The 9,773-nt window shown below is 28.7% G+C and overlaps 1 pseudogene across 1 annotated transcript; it reads left to right on the top strand.

The window, feature by feature from the left end:
- Nucleotides 1-1,022: 1,022 nt before the first annotated feature.
- LOC145594109 (transcription factor JUNGBRUNNEN 1 pseudogene) lies at nucleotides 1,023-9,118 on the top strand (annotated as a pseudogene). The gene is made up of 3 exons (XR_014102820.1): nucleotides 1,023-1,287; nucleotides 5,226-5,542; nucleotides 8,450-9,118. The product of XR_014102820.1 is annotated as a transcription factor JUNGBRUNNEN 1 pseudogene (transcript).
- The last annotated feature ends 655 nt before the right edge of the window (nucleotides 9,119-9,773 follow it).

The raw sequence follows: 9,773 nt of genomic DNA, 5'->3' as shown, positions 1-9,773 counted from the left end.
GTTTAGAGAGTCACAAGGGCAGGGGAGAGAATCGATCCTATGATCTCTTGGAACCGAGAGGGAGCTCTGACCACTTGAGCTATCCTTCACTCTCCCAATCTTCAAAACATTTCTTACATGTTGAATAAATTAGGATGACATAATTGTACTGCTTGTTACTAGGTCATTTTAAATGCAGGATAACATCAAATTACACTTGTCTATGTTTAAAACAAAAAATGCACTTGCCTTTACAATTTAAACTGTGATCTGATAAACCTTGAATTTGCACTAATATATAAGGGTTATTATTGTTTGTATAATGGAAGAAAATTCTAATTAGGTATAGTAAGTCTAATCTAGTAACTATATATATCCCTAAATAAAAAATCACTATAGAAATAATAATATACTTAGGCACGCTATGCGAAAAAGTGATTATTAGACTATTAGCTTAGGTAAACAGACAAATTAAGGTATAAAATTTAAGGCGTAGCAACTTATCACTTTCTTCTTATCGGTGGTGATATTTTTTGTCGATTAATTACTTTACTCTGTTTATCTAGTCTAATATTTTCCTTTAAGTGCATGCCGAAAAATTAATGTGTTGCAAGTAAATAAAAACGGGAAAGTAGTAGAGATTTAACAAAAGAAAAGTCAAAATGAGGTACACACATACATCAGGATTATTTATAAATTCTAAAAATTGATTCTAGATGTTGCATACATCATAAGGATAAAAGGCAAAAAACTTGGATTTTTTGTCTCAAGGAAGAAATTTCAAAATGATACGGTCAGAAGCAAAGAAAAGAAAGAAAGTTTCTAAAATGTATGGCCCCTCCTCAACTCATGACCCAACAAGTCAATCCTCATGACTTGACTCAGCCGTTTTCACCACCACTTAATAATACTACTTCCATCCTTTATATTATTTTCTCAAATATCAAGTATTACAACAAGTATATATTTCATACAACAAAAGGAAAATAAATACTAACAAGTTCGTTGCTAGCTATTATATAAGTATAATATTATTTAGTATTATGGAGGTTAAGAGCATGAAGAGTTGCAGTATTCAGGATGATATGCAGCAGGAAACAATGAGTAGTAGCAGCAAAGATATAGTCGTCGTCGAAGGAGGTGTCGTCGACGATCATGAAGGACCGCTTCCGGGGTTCCGGTTTCATCCGACCGACGAAGAGCTGGTGTCGTTTTACTTGAAGAGGAAGGTTGAGAAGCGACGTCCCCTTAGTATTGAGATCTTTAAGCAGGTTGATATCTACAAGCATGACCCTTGGGATCTTGCAAGTATGCATTACTACACTCTTACTGAATATATATTTGAATTATAAGTTTCTTTACTTTCATTTTAATAAATAATTTAACTGTAAAATTATTGTGAAATTTAAATATACACGACCTTACCTCTAATCATAGTGGTATAAGATATTCTGATATTCAAATACACACGATCGTACCTCTGATCATGTGATATAAACAAGAGAACCATTTACAGATAAAATTTATAATATTAATTTTTAATCCTTTTTAAAAAATTATTATAGGAACATATACGTGTTCTTTAGTACAGTGCATGGTAATCTTTGTCACTAGTTGCACGTATGGAGTAATATACATGAAATCGATCTATGGATTTTTCATTATGAATTTATAATAATGCAACTTCGAAAAAATTCATAAAGATAAAAAAGTTAAATTATGAAAAAAAAAAAAAAAAAAAAAAAAAAAACACAGAAAATTCTTCATTCCATTTTTCACACTACTTGTTAAACGGAGTAACATACTTCATTTTAATATATAATAATAGTTATAATTATTTCATTAATTTTCACATGTATTTAGTAGATCAGTAAGTTAATTAGGGCTTGTTTGACATCGTTTCTAGTTTTTAGTTTTCTGTTTTTGTTGAGTTGGTCCTTTAATATAGCATTAGAGTCAGGCCCATAATTTGAAACCTTTTATGGCTTTGGATAATGGGCATATTCTTAGGTGCACACTTATGCACCTAGAAATAGGTGTAACAACAGCATAATATTAATATTAGCTTTTCAGAAAGTGAACATATGCATAAAGAATATGAACATTAGCTTTCCGAAAGTGAACATAGGCATACAAATGTGTGATTTTCAATTTCTTATGTGGTGACTTTGTGATCAACTTCGATTGATTAGGTTATACTACCTCCGTTAACATTTAGTTGCAACTTTGGGGTATTATTTGAGAGATATAAAATATTCCAAAGTTGCAATAACTAAATGTTAACGGAGGTAGAATATGATTTTCTTAATTCTAATGAATTGAATTTTATCTGATTTTCTGCATTTTTTTTTTATCAATAAACATAATAATGCAAAATATGAACATATACATAGGTTCTCTTAAATGTAAACATTAGCTTTTCAGAAAATGAATATAGGCATAAAAAATGTGAACTTATGCATTTCAGAAAGTGAACATAACATTTCAAAATATGAATGTAAGCATTGGTTTTCTTAAAGTGAATATAAGCATTTAAAAGGTGAACATATACGTTAAAAAATATGAACATAAACATTTAAGACAACATATATATGCATAAACAGATTTAATTAATATATTTAATGAATAACACTACATATTTACATTATGAATATTTGAAATTATATATGAACATAAAATTTATTATAATGAATATAATGCATTTAATCATTTTTATAAAAATTTGAAGAAATAAAAAATAATATGATTATTAAACATATGCATTATAAGTATTAAATGTTCATTTTTTTTTACGTGTTCATTTTTTATTATTAAATGTTCATTTTTTTCATGTTCATATTTTTTTACTAAATATTCATATTTTTTTACTTAAATTCATTTTGTAGAGCGTAGTGTTGATTTTTTTTTTTACGTTGTTGCACCTATCTGAAGAGGAGTGAAATTGTGAATCAGCGATTCGACGCGCTCCCCTAAGCTAGACGCTTTACCTACCTGACCTCAGAGAGAATAGAATGAGTCGCCCTAGCCCTGCGTATACTGGGTCAAATTGAGTGGATCCATGTGAAGGGGAGTAAAAAAAGGTGCTTTATCCCATTAAACATCACATAAGATGAAATTTAAGGGGACCTTACATGTGAGGGGGAAGTGTTGAGGTATAAACTTTCAAATAACATATGCTAGTGTCCCAAATTGAGAATATAAGATCAAGAGAGTTAAAAACTACTCCTTTCGTCCCCCATTGATAGTCACTTTTGCCATTTTTGGTGACCCAAAATGTTAGTCACATTTGCTTTTTTCAAGTACCATTAATGTTATTTTTTCACCAAAATTCTCTCCCATTTGCAAAAATAATTGTGCAAATTTAATTTTTCCATGTAAATTTTACTTTCCCATGTACTTTAATTACTTTCTCTCTCTACTTTTTTCCATACCCAATGTAATTTAACTTTAATTTTTAATGTACTTTTTTTACTTCTTATTTATATTTATTAATTCCCGTGATTTTCTACCAAAAGTGACTATCAATGGGGGACGGAGGGAGTATAAGGCTAAGAGATCACTCCTCCTATTGTTAAGGAGAACCAAGATTTGATCCCTCAACCTTTTGCACAAAAATAACAATACTTAACCACAATACCACAATAATTATTTGTAATTTTTAGACATTATATTACTTATAATCAACAACTCAAATATGCTTAAGAGGGCCGAGCCCTTACTCGTCCTAACCCAGATCCGCTCCTGGATGTGGCCCAAATTTGTATTTAACAAATTTTCGTAGGGAATCAAATATAACTCGGATCTTCACAACAGTTATACTTCCAATTTTTCCAAATGCAAAACAGAAAATACTTGGGGAAAGATATACAATACTATTAACAAAAGTTTGCTGCCAATATAGAGTACAAAGACAAAGATTAGATCAGTAAGATCACCCTATTTGACCATCAAGTGTTAGTATGTTGTCAACTTTGACCATGTCAAATCATATAGTATTATTTAAATAATCACTATTAATGACCTATTGATCGACACTAATAATCTTTGAAAAATATTATCATATAAATACCCAATTAGGGTTAATTTTTGAATCCTATAAGAGAATCTCAATTGGGATCCATCTTGAAGTTAATTAAATAAACTGTTAAACATCACAACTCACAAGTGTAGCAACTGATAAGGTTTATCCGTCGGTCCTCTTATTTCTTCATTATTTATGTGGACATTTTATGTCTAAGTTTATATCTTTAATATTTTTTTTATAGAAAAACTTTAACCCGGTTTTCAATAATTTACTGTACATCGGGTACACTTTTGTCAGATTTAGTGTTACTTTTGTCAAATTTAGTGTCACTTTTGTCAAATTTATCAATGAAGCATAAATAACTCTTATATATGTCAGGGTAACTTTTGTGCGTTTTTAGTGTAACTTTTGCACATTTTATTGTCACTTTATAACGGATGTTCAGTAATTTACTGAACATCCGTTTTATTGAAAAGTTTGGGTTTTTTATATGCAATATTTGACTTTTAATATTTATATTATATAATCCACTTTGACTATATTTGATGATTTATCGATAAAGAAATATATAGTCATGTATAATTTTGTTAAAGTATATGATTTATAATGAAGTAAATGGCTTATGGATCTATCTATACTTAAAACATACTTCGTATATACTTTCTTGAAGCTACATAAAATGTACCTGGGAAATAAAGCTCATTTCCTTGTGAAAATTTTATATTGGTCAATTGAAATATGACTATCAAAATATTTTAATGATTTTGTGAGTCATGATTGACACATTTTTAATTTCTCCAAGTAATAAGTTATATTATTACTTTATTTTTAGTATAAAATAGTATTATTCAACAATAATTTTTTTATTTATCAAATTTTTAGTTTCATTTATGTAATTATTATTTAAACTTTATACTTTCTAGAAAACTATTTATTTTATGTTGCATTAAAATAATCAAAAATTATATTTGCATTGCAGATATTAGAAGACTAATTGTGTCCATAATATAATGTAAAATAAATTCTAAAATGTTAGTCATATTTCAAACGACCATTGTAACGGATAATGTTCATTGTATGTTCCTTTCCTTAGATATATTGTTCCTTGTATATGGTTCGTTAGTTGCTCTTTTTGTTTGTGTAATTATATGGTTCGTTAGTTCCTTTTTGTTTATGTTCATAATCTATGTTTAAATTAAGATTTTATGAACGTGAATTGCAGAAGCAAGTAGCAGCATAGGAGATAAAGAGTGGTATTTTTATTGCAAAAGGGGAAGAAAGTACAGGAACAGCATTAGACCTAATAGAGTAACCGGGTCTGGATTTTGGAAAGCTACCGGGATCGACAGGCCGATCTACTCCAACGGAGGGGAAGGCCCCCAGTGCATTGGCCTCAAGAAGTCACTAGTTTACTATCGCGGAAGTGCTGGAAAAGGCTCAAAAACCGATTGGATGATGCATGAGTTTCGTCTTCCAAACGATCTACTACAACAAGATGAGGCTAACTTAGCCAACCCTAAGGACACTGCCCTAGAAGCTGTAAGTATATGTATGTTATGTGTTTGCACTTATTTGATAGAGTATGTAGTGAGTTAATTGCATATAGAGATCAATTTTGATAATTGCATATAGTGATCAATTTTGATACAAGTAATTCCTTTAATTATTATTTAGATAAATCATACATGCATGATAGTCAATATTATGTTAATTGGCGGGACTAGTATTAACGGGCATGCATGCATGGGGGATAAAGAGACCCTCTTTTAATATTTTTTCTTTTTTTTTAAAAAAAAAAAAAAAAAAAAAAAAAAAAAAAAAAAAAAAAAAAAATGGCAGTTAATAATTGCAAATAATATGAAATAGAAGTAAAATTATATTTGACTTTTTCAATCTAATATGAGTTATGTTGAAAATTACCAATTTTCATTTTACTAGGGAAGTTAACGCGCGCGATGCGCGTCATAGCTAGCCATATCTAGAAGGTCTTTTTGGTTTGGCTTTTAAATCACAAATTTAGTAAAATTAACAATAAGGGAAAATATATAAACAACTATATTTAGGAGGTATAAATGTTCAAGATAACTAAACATTAATGAAAGCATAAAAGTAAATAAATATTTTAGAGTGCGTATTCATCGCCGCTTTTGAGTTTTGAGAGGAAGAGAGTTCTTATGGTAATTTTTTGACCTAAATTTATCCTCGTATAACTTGATATTATACCAAAACTCCAATAACAAAGAACACTCACACATAAGTCATCTACAAAATCAAAGATCCATAAACTCCCACAAAACGAGACTGTTTCTGCAAAAGAAATTCGAGATTTGTGAGTGAGGAGCCTGCTTGCTGTCTGGTCAAACAAACAGAACCTACAAAACAAAGAAAGTCAACTACCTCGGGGGTGTTCTCGAAAGGCCCCTCCGACGGTCTATCATTTAGAAAGAGAAAGTTTGTAAAGAGTACATCAGTGTAGAACATAAATTCCAATGTTTAGTTTTCTCCATTCATAAATAAAATTAGGATTTTTGTTACAGGGGAAAACCGTTTCATTAATAATTATCCCTATGGCATCTTGCAACACAATACACAATAATATAGATCAACAAACCACATATTTAAAGTAAAAAAACATAACTTTTACAATCCAAATCATACCTTTTTTTAAGCACATCTCATACTCGCTCCACCGCTTTAAACTTGACACGAGCATTGATTTTCGATTTCTTTACATCTTTTCAAGTTAAAATCCTCACATTCTGCACTGATGTTCTGACTATAGAGTTGATAATTCTAAACTCTTTTGAATCCAGACTACCTTTCCAATTATTAAAACCCTATTAAAATAAATATCTAATCCATAACTAAAATCAAAATCTAGAAAATTGGCCTGGGAAGAAGACTTTCATAGATAGAACAAATAAAATAATTGAATTGAACAAAAGAAAAGAGTTGAAAATAATCTAATTTTTGAAGAAATTAGACTACTTCTAGAAACTAAAACACTAGAAGAAGGTAGAAAGAAAAGAGAAAAGGAGGCTAGTTTGTATCTTTTTGGTTTCCAAGTAAGGAAATATAAACTAATTTAGTTTTTAAACATCAAAATGATAAGTTAGTTTTTTATAGGAAAATTTTATTACTAGTTTTCAAGAAAGTTTTTTAAATATTGCACCATACCCATTTTAGAAAAATAAACATTTCTTCTATCTCACACTGCATATAATTTAATAAATAAATAAATAGATTAAAACTTTACCCTTTCCCTATAAAGCAATATCAAAAGAATAGAGGAAGTATAAGTTCTAAGGTGCCAAAGTTTTTTTTTTCTTTTTTTTTTTCTTTTTTTTTTTTTTTTTTGGACGGGGCTAAAGTTTTTTTTTTGAAAAAGGTACTCCTTCCGTTTCATAATTTTAGTCCCACATACTATTTTGGGCGTTTAAAAAAGATCTACCCATATTGAACATATTTCATTTATAACTTAATTTTTTTAGAATTAATTAGTTATAGATTGATGATATGACTCTAAGGGCCTGTTCATATTTACTGAATTGAGCTGAACTGAACTGAACTGATTGGAACTGAACTGATCTGAATTGAGGTGAAATGAATATTTTATGTGAGAGGGAAATTAAGAGCTGAACTGAACTGAACTAAACTGATTGGAACTGAACTGAACTGATTGGAGTTGAACTGAACTGAACTGAAATTAAGTAAATGTGAACAGGCCCTAAGTAAGGAAATTTTTACCTTAACTTATGCAATTATGACTTGTGCTTTCCTAATAAAATATCAAAAAAGTTAAATAAGGTAAACTAATTATGAAGTATGTTTTACTTTAATGTTAGATTCCAAATATATTTCTTTTCTTATTTTATATGATTGATTCTATATGAGACTAACATTATGAAACAGAGGGAATAACTTTTAGTTTTTCATACATTAATAATTTAAATTTTTTATCTTTTGTTTCTTGAACGGATGAGAGATTTTTATAAAGGGATGGGGTAACGCATGAGCTTTTAATTAGGAAGAACGATTTAACTTTATTTAATACTTCGTAAATCTTCTAAATTGACAATAAATTAGGAATGCATGATAGAGTTATGCAATGATTTACAAATTTTATGTCTGATTTCAGTCATTTCACTTACGATCATATGTGGATGTTTCATTCACTTGATATTCTGTTTCTTATTATTTAAATTATTTGGACTTATCTAAGCTATGATACTATCTAAACTTATATGAGCTACTAAGTAAGAAGTATTTATATTAGTTGTACATTTATTTATATTAGTTGTACATTGAAGTAACAGTTTGGTTTTTCTTTACACCCAGAAGTAAACTCACGTGTCAATTAGTTAGGTTATTATTATTATTGATTAATTTAATTTAGACATGAGATCGAATATTGTTTTTGATGTCGGGTTTTTATTATTATTGCAGGAGATATGGACACTTTGTAGAATATTCAAACGAAACAAAAGGCACATACCTGATTGGAGGGAATTATCTAACAAAAAAAATGCTATAAACTCAAGCTCAAAAACAAGCAGCATTGATTCTAACACTAATCAAGAATGTTACATTAGCTTTGCAACTCAGCAATCCTCAACACCTAACAATGGCTATACTAATCTTTTCGTCCCCAACGAAGAGACTAATAATAGTAATAATGCTAACAATGGTTGCATAGGAACTCAAAATATTACTACAGGTGATGAAAAAAACGCACATTTTCAAGCAGATCATCAGCAACAACTGAATCATATGGCTCATAATCCTTCATGTACAACACGGCCGAGCATGTTGGATCATGTTCTAACAAATGATGGGAATGATTTGCAGTATTTTGCTTATTATGAGCATAATTGGGATGATCTTAATTCAGTTGTAGAGTTAGCTGTGAAAAACCCTTTTTTGTAAGTATATTACATAACATATGGTTTATACAATAGGATAGGAAAGTTACAACTTTCAAGATGTATAAATTAAACTTTTGGATTTTAATTTGCTCTAAGGAGAATCTTTGTACTTATAAACTTCTATTTTTTTTTTCTTTAGAAATTATTAATATTGCTATGTTGATAACTTTTTTTTTTTTTTTTTTGAATAGTGTTGATAACTAGGACTTGTATAACTAATTATTTGCTGCTATTTATAAATAAATATATATATATATAAATAAATATATATATATATAAATAAATATATATATATATAAATAAATATATATATATATATATGTATGTATATATATATATATATATATATATATATATATATATATATATATATATATATATATATATATATATATATATACACCATGCATGTATGCAGGAAGACACAGGCTTGCCTTTTCTTTCTCTTATCATTCGAAAGCACATTTCATATTTTTATTCATCTTCTTTCTTTTATCATTCGAAAGTTCATTTCATATTTTTATTCATCTTTTTTCCTACGCTACTATCTTTGTTTTGACGAATTTTAATTCATAATAGCAAACCAAAATTTGGTAAATCTGCTACTCTCTTTGTTTTGATGAATTTAATACATAGCAAACCAAAATTTGGTGAATTTGATTACATCGGACGCATCGTATAGGTAGTTACAAGTTTATCAATATGATAAACAAAATTGGTTTATCAAATGGCAAAATTATAAATAAATCAACAACTTTTTATTAAATATGGGTCCCACTGTTGTTGATATATTTACGAAAATGTCATGATGACTAGGTATTTATGTTGTTTTATTTACCATTTTG

Source organism: Chenopodium album, chromosome 19 (assembly GCF_948465745.1).
Source record: "Chenopodium album chromosome 19, dcCheAlbu1.1, whole genome shotgun sequence".
Taxonomy (NCBI): Eukaryota; Viridiplantae; Streptophyta; class Magnoliopsida; order Caryophyllales; family Amaranthaceae; genus Chenopodium; species Chenopodium album.
This window is presented reverse-complemented; position numbering and strand designations above follow the sequence as displayed.